The sequence below is a fragment of the Octopus bimaculoides genome, chromosome 14, assembly GCF_046866305.1.
Source record: "Octopus bimaculoides isolate indiv1 chromosome 14, ASM4686630v1, whole genome shotgun sequence".
NCBI classification, from domain to species: domain Eukaryota; kingdom Metazoa; phylum Mollusca; class Cephalopoda; order Octopoda; family Octopodidae; genus Octopus; species Octopus bimaculoides.
The window spans coordinates 3873934-3884375 of record NC_142941.1 but is presented as its reverse complement, the minus strand read 5'-3'; the positions used below and the strand labels follow the sequence as shown (position 1 = coordinate 3884375).

Here is a 10442-nt window from a genome sequence, read left to right as displayed (position 1 = left end):
ATGGTATTTCCTCTGGTACTTTATGTTCTGAGTTCTAATCACATGAAAGTCACCTTTGCCTTTCATTGTTTTGGAGTCCATAAAATTGTGTACCGCTCTCAAGTACTGAGGTCAGTGTTATTGACTAACCTCCTTCCCTAAAAACTGCCAGTTTTCTGTCTAAATCAAAAACAACAGCTACTAATACTATTATTATTATTATTATTATTATTATTATTATTATTAAGGTGATGAGCTGGCAGAATCGTTAGCATGATGGACAAGATGCTTAGTCATTTCATTCATCTTTATGTTCTAAGTTTAAATTCCACTGGGTTCAAATTTGCCTTTCCTGGGGGTCAATAATATAAGTCCCAATTAAGCTCTGGGGTTTCATTTAATTGACTTAGCCCCCTTCCCCAAAACTGCTGGCCATGGGCCAAAATTTGAAGCCATTATTATTATTATTAGTAGTAGTAGTATCGTGGGGTGGTAAAATTGGTAAGTAACAGACATGTTTTCTAATTAAGTCTTTTTGTTTTGAGTTCAATCCCTGCTGAGGTCAACATTGCCTTTTTTATCAACCTAGGACTGATTTGATCAGCACTACCCCCACCCTGTGACCTTGTGCCTATCTTACAAACCATTGATGACACCAACACCTCATCAAATGCCTTACAGTATTTAGTTTCATCCTGCTATGTTCTGGGTTCAAGTTCTGACGGATTTGAACTTTGAGATTTTTCTCTTTTTTTTTTTTTAATTATTATTTTAATATCTCTGGGGTCAATAAAATTAATAAGTACCAGTTATATTTTGGGTTTCAGTGTTATTTGACTATGCTTCTCCCTCCCACCAACATTTTTTGCCTTGTTGTAATGTGAATTATTACCCCAGCCTTAGCGAAGGCGGAGGTGTTCTTTTCAGCCATGTTTGTTTGTTTGTTTGTCACAGACAAGATATCTCAAGAACTGCTGGATTGATTCAGATGAAACTTTGGCCTCATGAAGGATGGATCACAAATAATCTTGGGAGAAAAACAGGTAAAACAGAGAAGATGGTTGGTATGGAGATGCGAAGTTTACGAAGGACAATAATTTGGTAAAAAAAGCATTGGTTAATGTTAAGTGTGGAAGGAAATTGTTTAAGATAGAGACATGGGAGACAAAAAGCCCGGAGATGAGAAGGGACCGCAGTCGGTGGTGAGATCCTGTCCTGGAAAAGACCCCTTTAAATCATGCAAGATGTAAAATGGTGATTATAATGATGATATGTGTATAACAGGTGCAAAGTACGAGGTTAATCAGATTGCTGGTTTGAAGGAGGAAGTTGAGGGGATCAGAAGAGAGAGACGTATGTGAGAAGGAGCTGTGGATCAGGGAGTTAATCAGATTGCTGGCATATATAAAGAGGAAGAAAGAGAGAGAGATAAAGGTGATTGGGAGAATAGGAAGACATCCAGAAAGAGTCATGGTGAGGTGGAGAGGGGTGGGTTAAATATGCAAGGATTCAATGGCATCCCAGTTCTCTTTTATGTTGTCATTCGCTGATGGTTGTTCTGTGATCGTCTTCATCTTCAACACTTACGTTTTTCTCTACAAAACCTTTGCAAGTAATTTTGTGCTGTATGTTTATCGATGGTCACCACCCCACCCTCGGACGATTGGGCGCAGTCGTTTGGATGCTGATGATTTGGCATGGCTGACTGGATATTCTGCTTTTTTGAGCTACAGTAGTTTTTGGCGCTAGAAGCAAACACACAGAAGTATACACGTACGGACGGACGGACAGATAGATAGATAGAAGGCGGCAAAATGGCAAAAACGTTAGCATGCCAGGCGAAATGCTTAGCGGTATTTCGTCTGCCGTTACGTTCTGAGTTCAAATTCCGCCGAGGTCGATTTTGCCTTTCACATCCTTTCGGGGTCGATAAATTAAGTACCAGTTACGCGCTGGGGTCGATGTAATCGACTTAATCCCTTTGTCTGTCCTTGTTTGTCCCCTCTATGTTTAGCCCCTTGTGGGCAATAAAGAAATAAGATAGGGAAAGAGAGACATTACAGTTTATTAACTGAATACGATTAATATAAAAACTCTTTCCTTTCCCCCATACACAGAGAAATACGTTCACATACATAAACAGACAGAGAGTGAGTGAGAGGAGGAAAGAAACATTAAGACGTTTAACGCCAAATGGTGAGCATAGAATCAGGGACGCCAAAACGTTTCATGCACCCATTCGGCCAAATACTTGATTGTTTGGTGTGAGGGGGGGGGGGGCAGTTCACTGCTGCTTTGATTGCCGAAATTTGCTATTTTCTTCATCTTTTATTTGGCTCATGAAGTAAGAATAAACAGATGGAAAACTTTAAAATGGTCTATTGCAGAAAGAATGCCGACGTTTAAAATGTATGTGTGTGTAAAGGACATGTCTATATGAAATAGATAGATAGATTGATGCATGCTGAGGGTAATTCCCCGTGCTTGGAACAAGTGGGGTTATCATTATAATAATGTGTCATTTGCACAACAGACCGTCTGCTATTCAGGTAATGTCAGCCTAAGGGAGATAACTCTGCAATCTCTTCACACTCTGGGTTTTCCAAATAACTAATATCTTCAAAGTAACAGACCGACGTCTTTCCTGGGTGTTGGTAAGAAAAGTAAAACGTAAATACCTTCAATCACTTAAAAATTTTTTTTTTTTTTTTACTGTTGGCTAATACTTTTATTATACATTCATACTCATATGTGTATGTATGTATAAGTGCGTGTGCGAGCGTATGTATGTGTGTGTATTTGAAAGGGTCAGAGAATGACCATTGGTTTCGCACCTATAAAACGTTTTGCTGTGTTGGCGACTCTCTCTCTATATATATACACACACGCATATATATATATGCACACACATATATATATATACACGCATATATATATATATATATGTATGTATGTATAAATAATACAGAATGGGACAAGGATGCAAAACATCCAGACAGGCGATAGAAGGAAACAAGGACAGGTCATTCGGAGTTTTCTTTCCTCAGTCGAGATCCAGATTATTCTTGAAATTTCGGCTGGTTATTCTCGATATTGCTCAAATCTGGCCAACTCCAAGGAAAAACTAAGCTAAGAGCATTAGATTCCTTGGAAGAAAGCAGCGAATGTGTGTATATATATATATATATATATATATATATATATATATATATATATATATATATACCATTATTGTATGCACATTTACTGAGTTTCTCATAGCTTCTTTGGCATCTGGGATGAAAGCTATACATCGCTGATGAGGTCTAAGAAAAACCAAACATATCCTGAGTTATCTCCCATGCTTGCCGAACGCCAACACAAAAATAGACAAAGACTATTGTATGTATATATATATATATATATATATATATATATATATATATAGAGAGAGAGAGAGAGAGAGAGCTTTCTTAACTCAACGTTGTTTCGTGTTAACATGTTTAATACCCCCCGACTTTCATTGTATCTCGACTAATATATTTCTCGGATTTATCAGAAATTGAAGATGAAAAATGTGTTCATAAATGTTAGTCGTCGCAAATAGAACATATGAGCCATAGTGTACATATTTCTCTCCGCATTGGCTGTCTTTTATGGGGGACAGAAATACTTCAAACACGACGTAAATTATTGAAGTAATGCCAGAAGAAAGAAATCCTGAAAAGCTGGAGAGGATATATTATTTCTTCAAAGCAAATTGCCGTTCATTATCATCCAAATTTAATTATTATCCTTGTTTGAAAAAAAAAATTAAAAAAACATTATATCGATGGATTTGTAGATCGAATGTAATCGATATTTTTTGAAATATATTTTCTTGTCCAATAAGTATCGATATTATTGATTTTCCGAAAATTGTTGATTAGCTTGCGATTTAGAAAATACTCCCTGACGAACCAAAGGGATGCTTGTACGTGCTTGCTCGAGCTGTTAGACATAGCAGCTTAATTACACTATACTACTTTAAGAGGTAGAAAAAAAAATAACATTTGGAAAACTTAGATGTAGATTCTTTGTGTCTTCGTGAAGCATATGATGGTCTCAGATGGAAGGCTGTTGATCATACACTTACTCAATCAGTGCTGACCCGGGGTTAAACAATGTATTTAAGCAAGAAACGTGCGAAAGGGCTTACATTTTTATTACCCCTTTTCCGCAGTTGAAAGATGGTGAAAAGATGAATGTGTGGGGAGATGATTTTCATCGAAGAATTTGATGTCTGCCCCTTGTAATTTCTATTCGACTCATATGTCAACTGGTTAACTGGTCACAGCCCCATTGACGTAAGGACAGGTAAATTAACCTTTTCACTAATTAACAAATTAACTTGTTTTAAAACGATAAACATCTTTTTCTGTGCTAAAAAAGAAATGATGACTGAATAAAGGACAAATAAACAAAATATAAGTGTTGTATTTTTTTTTTTTTTTTTTTGTCTCTCGTTTTCTCAGACAAATCCTATAAATAATTGCTCATCCCATGACTTCTTTCATTTCAGAGATTTTTGTTGCTTTTTCTCAATAAAATCACGAGAGAGTTACACAATATCCAAGGGAGGCAACTGCAATAATTTTCGTCTTCTAGGAATGGTAGAAGTCACGTGACAAACACGACAGGACTTGGTGAAGCGTTTTGCCGATATTCTCGAACATGGATGATACGAAGAATGGGAGAAAAGAAAGAGGAGAAGCATTTCCTGGCAAATTCTTTGGATTCTAATTCTATTATTCTTTACGTTACCGTTGTTTTTTTCCATGGCTTTGGTTGTATTTTTCTGGATAAAATAAACTTTTGCATTGTATTTGAGTGTGAGAGTATGCGTATAGATGTGTAAAGTAGTGTATGCAGTTGTGAATGTGTTTCAATGATTCTTGTATTTGTGTGTGTGCAGGTACATAAGCTAATGCTTATGTGAATGTCAGTGTTTCATTAATTGTGTGTGTATATAAAATGTGTTTTATTGAAATACTAAACAAAAGTCGATTAATTCGCAGCCTCACCAAACGAAAACAATGCCTGCTAACGTCGACGCGAAGCCACATTGTGTAGATGAGTGCCAAGTATAATCAATTAGATCGATTCAAGTACTTGATTGGTATTTATAGTATTGATCTTGACATGGTTTGGATGCAGAATATATAAACAGAGACGTTACTAAAGGCTGGCAGGCATTTTGTCGTCCTTTGGTAGACATTCTGCCGATCAGTCGCCTTAATACGCATGCATACACACATGCACTCACACATACACGCGAAACGTCTAGAGTCGTAACAGTTTCACGGTACCGATTATCCAAACAACTGAAGTCTGAGACTGAGATGGCATTATACACGTTTCTACTCTAGACACATGGCCCGAAATTTTGGGGGAGGGGGCCAGTCGATTAGATCGACTCCACTTCGCAACTGGTACTAAATTTATTGACCCCGAAAGGATGAAAGGTAAAGTCGACCTGGGCGGAATTTGAACTCAGAACTTAAAGACAGACGAAATACCGCTAAGTATTTCGCCCGGCGCGCTAACGTTTCTACTGGCTCGTCGCCTTACTAGGCACAATTATTCACAAACAAGAAGAACGTGTATGTGTATAGATTATAAGAAAGTGTAAAAAGTTATTATAAATAAATAAAACACACAAATAAAAATGTTTTATTTATTTATAATATTTATGATTCCTAGCCTTTGTTCAATTAGTCTTTTGATCGATTGTACACACAAGGAATGTGAACAGTCAAAGAGACCAACTGAATGTAACTGTTCTTTAGAAATATAATCCTGTTGGCTTGACATGTGAATTAATATATTTCTCACAAGAATCTATACACAATCTCCCTCTCCACTCTCCCTCTCCTCTCTCACTATCCATCTATCTATCTATCAAGCTATCTTTCTCTCTCTCTCTCTCTATATATATATTCATAAAATAAGAAAATAGAATGAACAGGCTTTAATCACAAATCACAATTGTTTCTGTGCATTGGTAACAACTGTTAGTTGCTGAGGTTCCCATATCATAATGCTACATAAAATATCATATAAATAAATATGTACACTATTTACATTTGACAGATATTTGTCCCCATCTTTCAGCTGATATACCATCCAGCCTTCATCAGGTGTCCTGGGGAAATTTCGAACCTGGATTCTCATTCCTAAGGTATTTTTCGTTGTTGTTGTTGATTGCCTCCTTTCCTTGTCAATGGTCCTTTTGCCATATGGTTTCACGACACCCTGCTGCCCCCCCCCCCTTCAGGTTTCCACTTTAGTGCCACCATAGAATCACTTTCTTGATATTGCCTGAGCACATTTCCAGTCTACTTCCAGTGTCTGCAACTTATTTCATCACTGACCCACTTGATGCCTATTGCTGTCCCAATTGTGTAATTTAGGACTCTTTGCAGCCACTTGATGTCAAGTACACTCCTTAAACATGTGAACTGGAAGCTGTCCATTGTTTTTTTCTGAGTGATGACTTCAAATGAACTCAGTATAAGACTATAGTCTTAATTAATTAAAGTTGTTGTGTTTGCCATTTTAAAGCTGTCGTAGCTTGTTGTTCTGACATGTTGGCAGCTGTGAAGGAGACCATGTTAGGCTGGTGAGGACTAATAACATTGAAACCTGTCAAAAGTTGTCTCTGTGGTTGCCAAATATCAGCCTCGCTCAAACCCCATAAATATTTCCCTTTAATTGTTGATCAGTTGAAATTTGGTGAGTAACCTCCCTTGAATTTTCCATCTCCATCCGCCCCACCTTCTTACTCTCCACTGAGTACACCTTGGAGGTGATGGTCTTCTTTTCCATAACCCTTTTCGGGGGTAATAACTTTACATCACTGCCCATCTTACTCAGCACCTTCAGTCCGGCTAGGTCCACCTCTGCAAAACTCTTTACTCTTTCCAAATGCTCGCCCATTCTATTTACCGCCTTAACGAGCTCCTCCTCCACTGAGGACAGCTCATACTCGTCCAGTCACAAACCGCTGCCAAGCAGCACAAAAAATTGTCCATCTCGTCAAAATTCAATACAGCAAACAGACTGACACATATGCGCAGGAAGCAAACTTCTTGCCACACAGCCATGCCTGCACCTCACAGTAAATGACTAGTCTGGGGGAAGATGGTGGGTGGAACTCGTCTACGACTTGGCCTTATTACTTTCCTGTAATTCTGGAACATTTTAATGACACTCAGCAGACAATAAACCCAGAAAATATCAAACATGACAATAGAGAAAAGAGGAAAAACATATAAAGAGGAGAGAGAATGTTTGAATTTACTTTGAGACATTTAATAAAACACAATACACTGACAAAATCAAGATGATTCAGACATCTTTAATGGTGGTATTATTTTTCTCATAAAAATAATTCTGACAAGGAAGTTTTATGAACAGTAGAAACAACACTGAGGGCAAAAGGTCAACACTGACCAATATTTTGAAGTTTCTTAGTTCAAGAAGAGAGTCTGGTTACAGTTGATAGCGTTCCACCCAAACCTTTTTTTCTGCTTTTTGATGAATATTTTAATCCAATTGTCTGCTGATGTTACAATGTTTCTTATAAATTCATTGTAAAATATATTTTAAGGTAATGGATAGGAACATGTTTCAATTGAGTCGGAAGTGTGGCTTCTCTGGATTCATAATGGAGGTTATTTGTTTTGACTGGTGTCGGGAGGTTGGCTGATACCTCGTTAGTGAAATTGGGGATACAAAACCGTGCAGAAGTGGACATACATAACATGGCTGCATGGTATAAAGCTTGCTTTTCAGCTCCATGGTTCCTGGTTCTATCCCACTGCATGGAACCTTGAGCAACTGTATTCTGCTATAACCTTGCGTTTAAAAGTCAAAGTGAACTAAACCTTTCATATCCCACCAAACAGATAACACCTTACATGGGTGAAGGCCTTCTTTAGTCTGGCACATTCTTCGGTTTTATAGAGAACCCATTTCTCATCACCAGTCACTATTCAGTCCAAAAAAGGTTCATTCGTGAGGCATGAGGGCAAAGTGGAGCACTCATTCACTCTCTGCCCGCAATTAGACTCGGAAAGTTTGTGAGGAACCCATTGACCCAATTTGCTAACTTTTCCAATGGCATACAGGTGTTGATGAATGGTTGAATGACCAAATCCAAGCTTCTCTGCTAGTTCCTCAACAGTTACAATGGGATTTGTTCCACCAGAGTTTGCAGGACTTTCTCATCAAGCTCTACAGATCTTCCAAGATGAGGATCATCTTCTAGGCTGTAGTTTCCAGCTTGGAATTTCTGGCACAACCATTGACACTGGCTTACGCTTATTGTCCGATCTCCATATACTGCATTAATATTCCTCACCCTTTCTGTTCCGTTGTTGCTTTTATTGAACTCATAAAGCAAAATATGCTCCTTTGTCACTCCCTTTACAGCTTTGATAAAATAACTGTTAAAATTGAACTGCACTCTTCAAAACATGTACTAAGAATAAGTACAAGGTAAAATTACTACCTGCTTTTAAAGCAAGTTGATACAGGCAGTTTATCCTGCCCCCCTCTGACTTTTAGTTCATGCATTTGACAATAACCGCAATATTTATCGGATGACCCAATATATATATGCGCACACATACATAACTGCATCAAGTTACCGACACTCATTTCTGGTTTTGATGGTCAGCAATGCAGTGAACCAGAGCTTGGTCCAGTGGGAACCAATGACCACCACCACTGCTATTGTCTACTAATTGCAATTTAAAATAAATATTTGACCTGTCTTTTCAGGATGATCAATAAAAATGCAGTATGAAGATCACTACATCTCCATGGAATACATTGTGTTCGACCAAGTTTGGATGGGAAGATGGTGGATTTTAGAGAAAAAGAAACATGAAAATGTTCAAATATTTTCTTACCTTTGTTTGTCTTCTTATCTCATTATTTGCTGTGTCCAATTGCAGACGTGCATTGTACTCTTGAATTGTGTGTAAACTGTCAATAAATATGTGGCATTTTAGAAATTCATTGATTCATGCTTATTTGTGGCAAGACAATGTGAGGGAGTAGACCAAGCCAACCCATTCCAGCATGGAAAAGCAAAAATGCTGCTGTTGATGGTGGTGGGAGCCTACTTATTTCAAACCAGCCTTTTCCCTTATTCTGTTTTCAGTGGAGGTATAAATCCTAGTGGTTAGGGCATTTAGCTCATAATCATAGTGCTGTGGGTTCAATTCCAGGCCCGGTAGCATGCTTTGTCTTTAAGCAAGGCACTTTATTTCACATTGCTCCATTGTACTTAGTTGTAAATAAACACTGGCTGGTCACTGATGCAGGTCTCTGTCTCTCTCTTCTGCTGTCACATCCTGGATGACCCTTTGGGTCATGGAAAAATGAAGGGATTAACAGAGAGTCCAGGTCAAGTTTTTACCACATAAGCCCCTTAAAACAATTAGTTAACCCTTTAGCATTTAAACCTGTATTTCAAAGGGCCAGCTTCGTTACACTCTGTCTCACTCTAAATCTCCCTGAGAAGTACGTTAAGAATGCACGTGTCTGTGGAGTGCTCAGCCACTTGCATGTTAATTTCACGAGCAAGCTGTTCCGTTGATCCTATCAACTGGGACCCTCGTCATTGTTACCGACGGAGTGCTCTTCCTATATATATACAGACATACACACATACAATGAATTTCTTTCAGTTTTTATCAAACCCACTAATGAAGCTTGGGGCTATAGTAGGAGACATTTGCCCAAGGTGCTAGACAGTGGGACAGAATCTTACCACACAGCTACACTTGCACATACATGTATATTATATAATATACATATATATACACACATATATGTACGTATATTATATTAACATATATAATATATATATACACATACATATATGTATGTTATATTATATAATATATATATGCAAGGTGGCAGAAACGTTAGCATGCTGGGCAAAATGCCTAATGGTTTTTCATCTGTCTTTACGTTCTGAGTTCAAATTCCGCCAAGGTTGGCTTTGCCTTTCATCCTTTCGGGGTTGATAAATTAAGTACCAATTGCATACTAGGATCAATCTAATCGACTGGCCCCCTCCCCCCAAATTTCAGGCCTTGTGCCTAGAGTAGAAAAGATTATATATATATATATATATATATATACTCACACACATTTATTATATTAAAAGTTGGCAGGTTAATGAGAGATCCCAGCCTTGTCTCTTGAGCAGAATGAAAATCTTGAGTAGACAGTCAAATTTGGTGGAATAAACATACTCTCCCTCAAACCAACATATAAGTTTGGTGTTATGTAAATAAAATATTTGTTTACTTTCAAAACACACAGATAAATAGGTAGATCACTATAATTTCTTTCTCCATTGAAATACTAATCCATTATGTCTCCCTTCACATTTTCTACTTTCAACTTACCAAAACAGTTCCTAG

At 37.7% G+C, this 10442-nt stretch overlaps 1 protein-coding gene across 1 annotated transcript in view; it reads left to right on the top strand.

Moving 5' to 3' along the window:
* Positions 1–791, top strand: part of LOC106870094 (uncharacterized) — a 22992-nt gene extending 22201 nt beyond the window's left edge. The window contains exon 2 of the mRNA XM_014916074.3: positions 1–791. This exon is cut by the window's left edge and continues 5587 nt beyond it. The gene's annotated coding sequence lies outside the window, so the exon portion shown is untranslated.
* Positions 792–10442: the final 9651 nt, after the last annotated feature.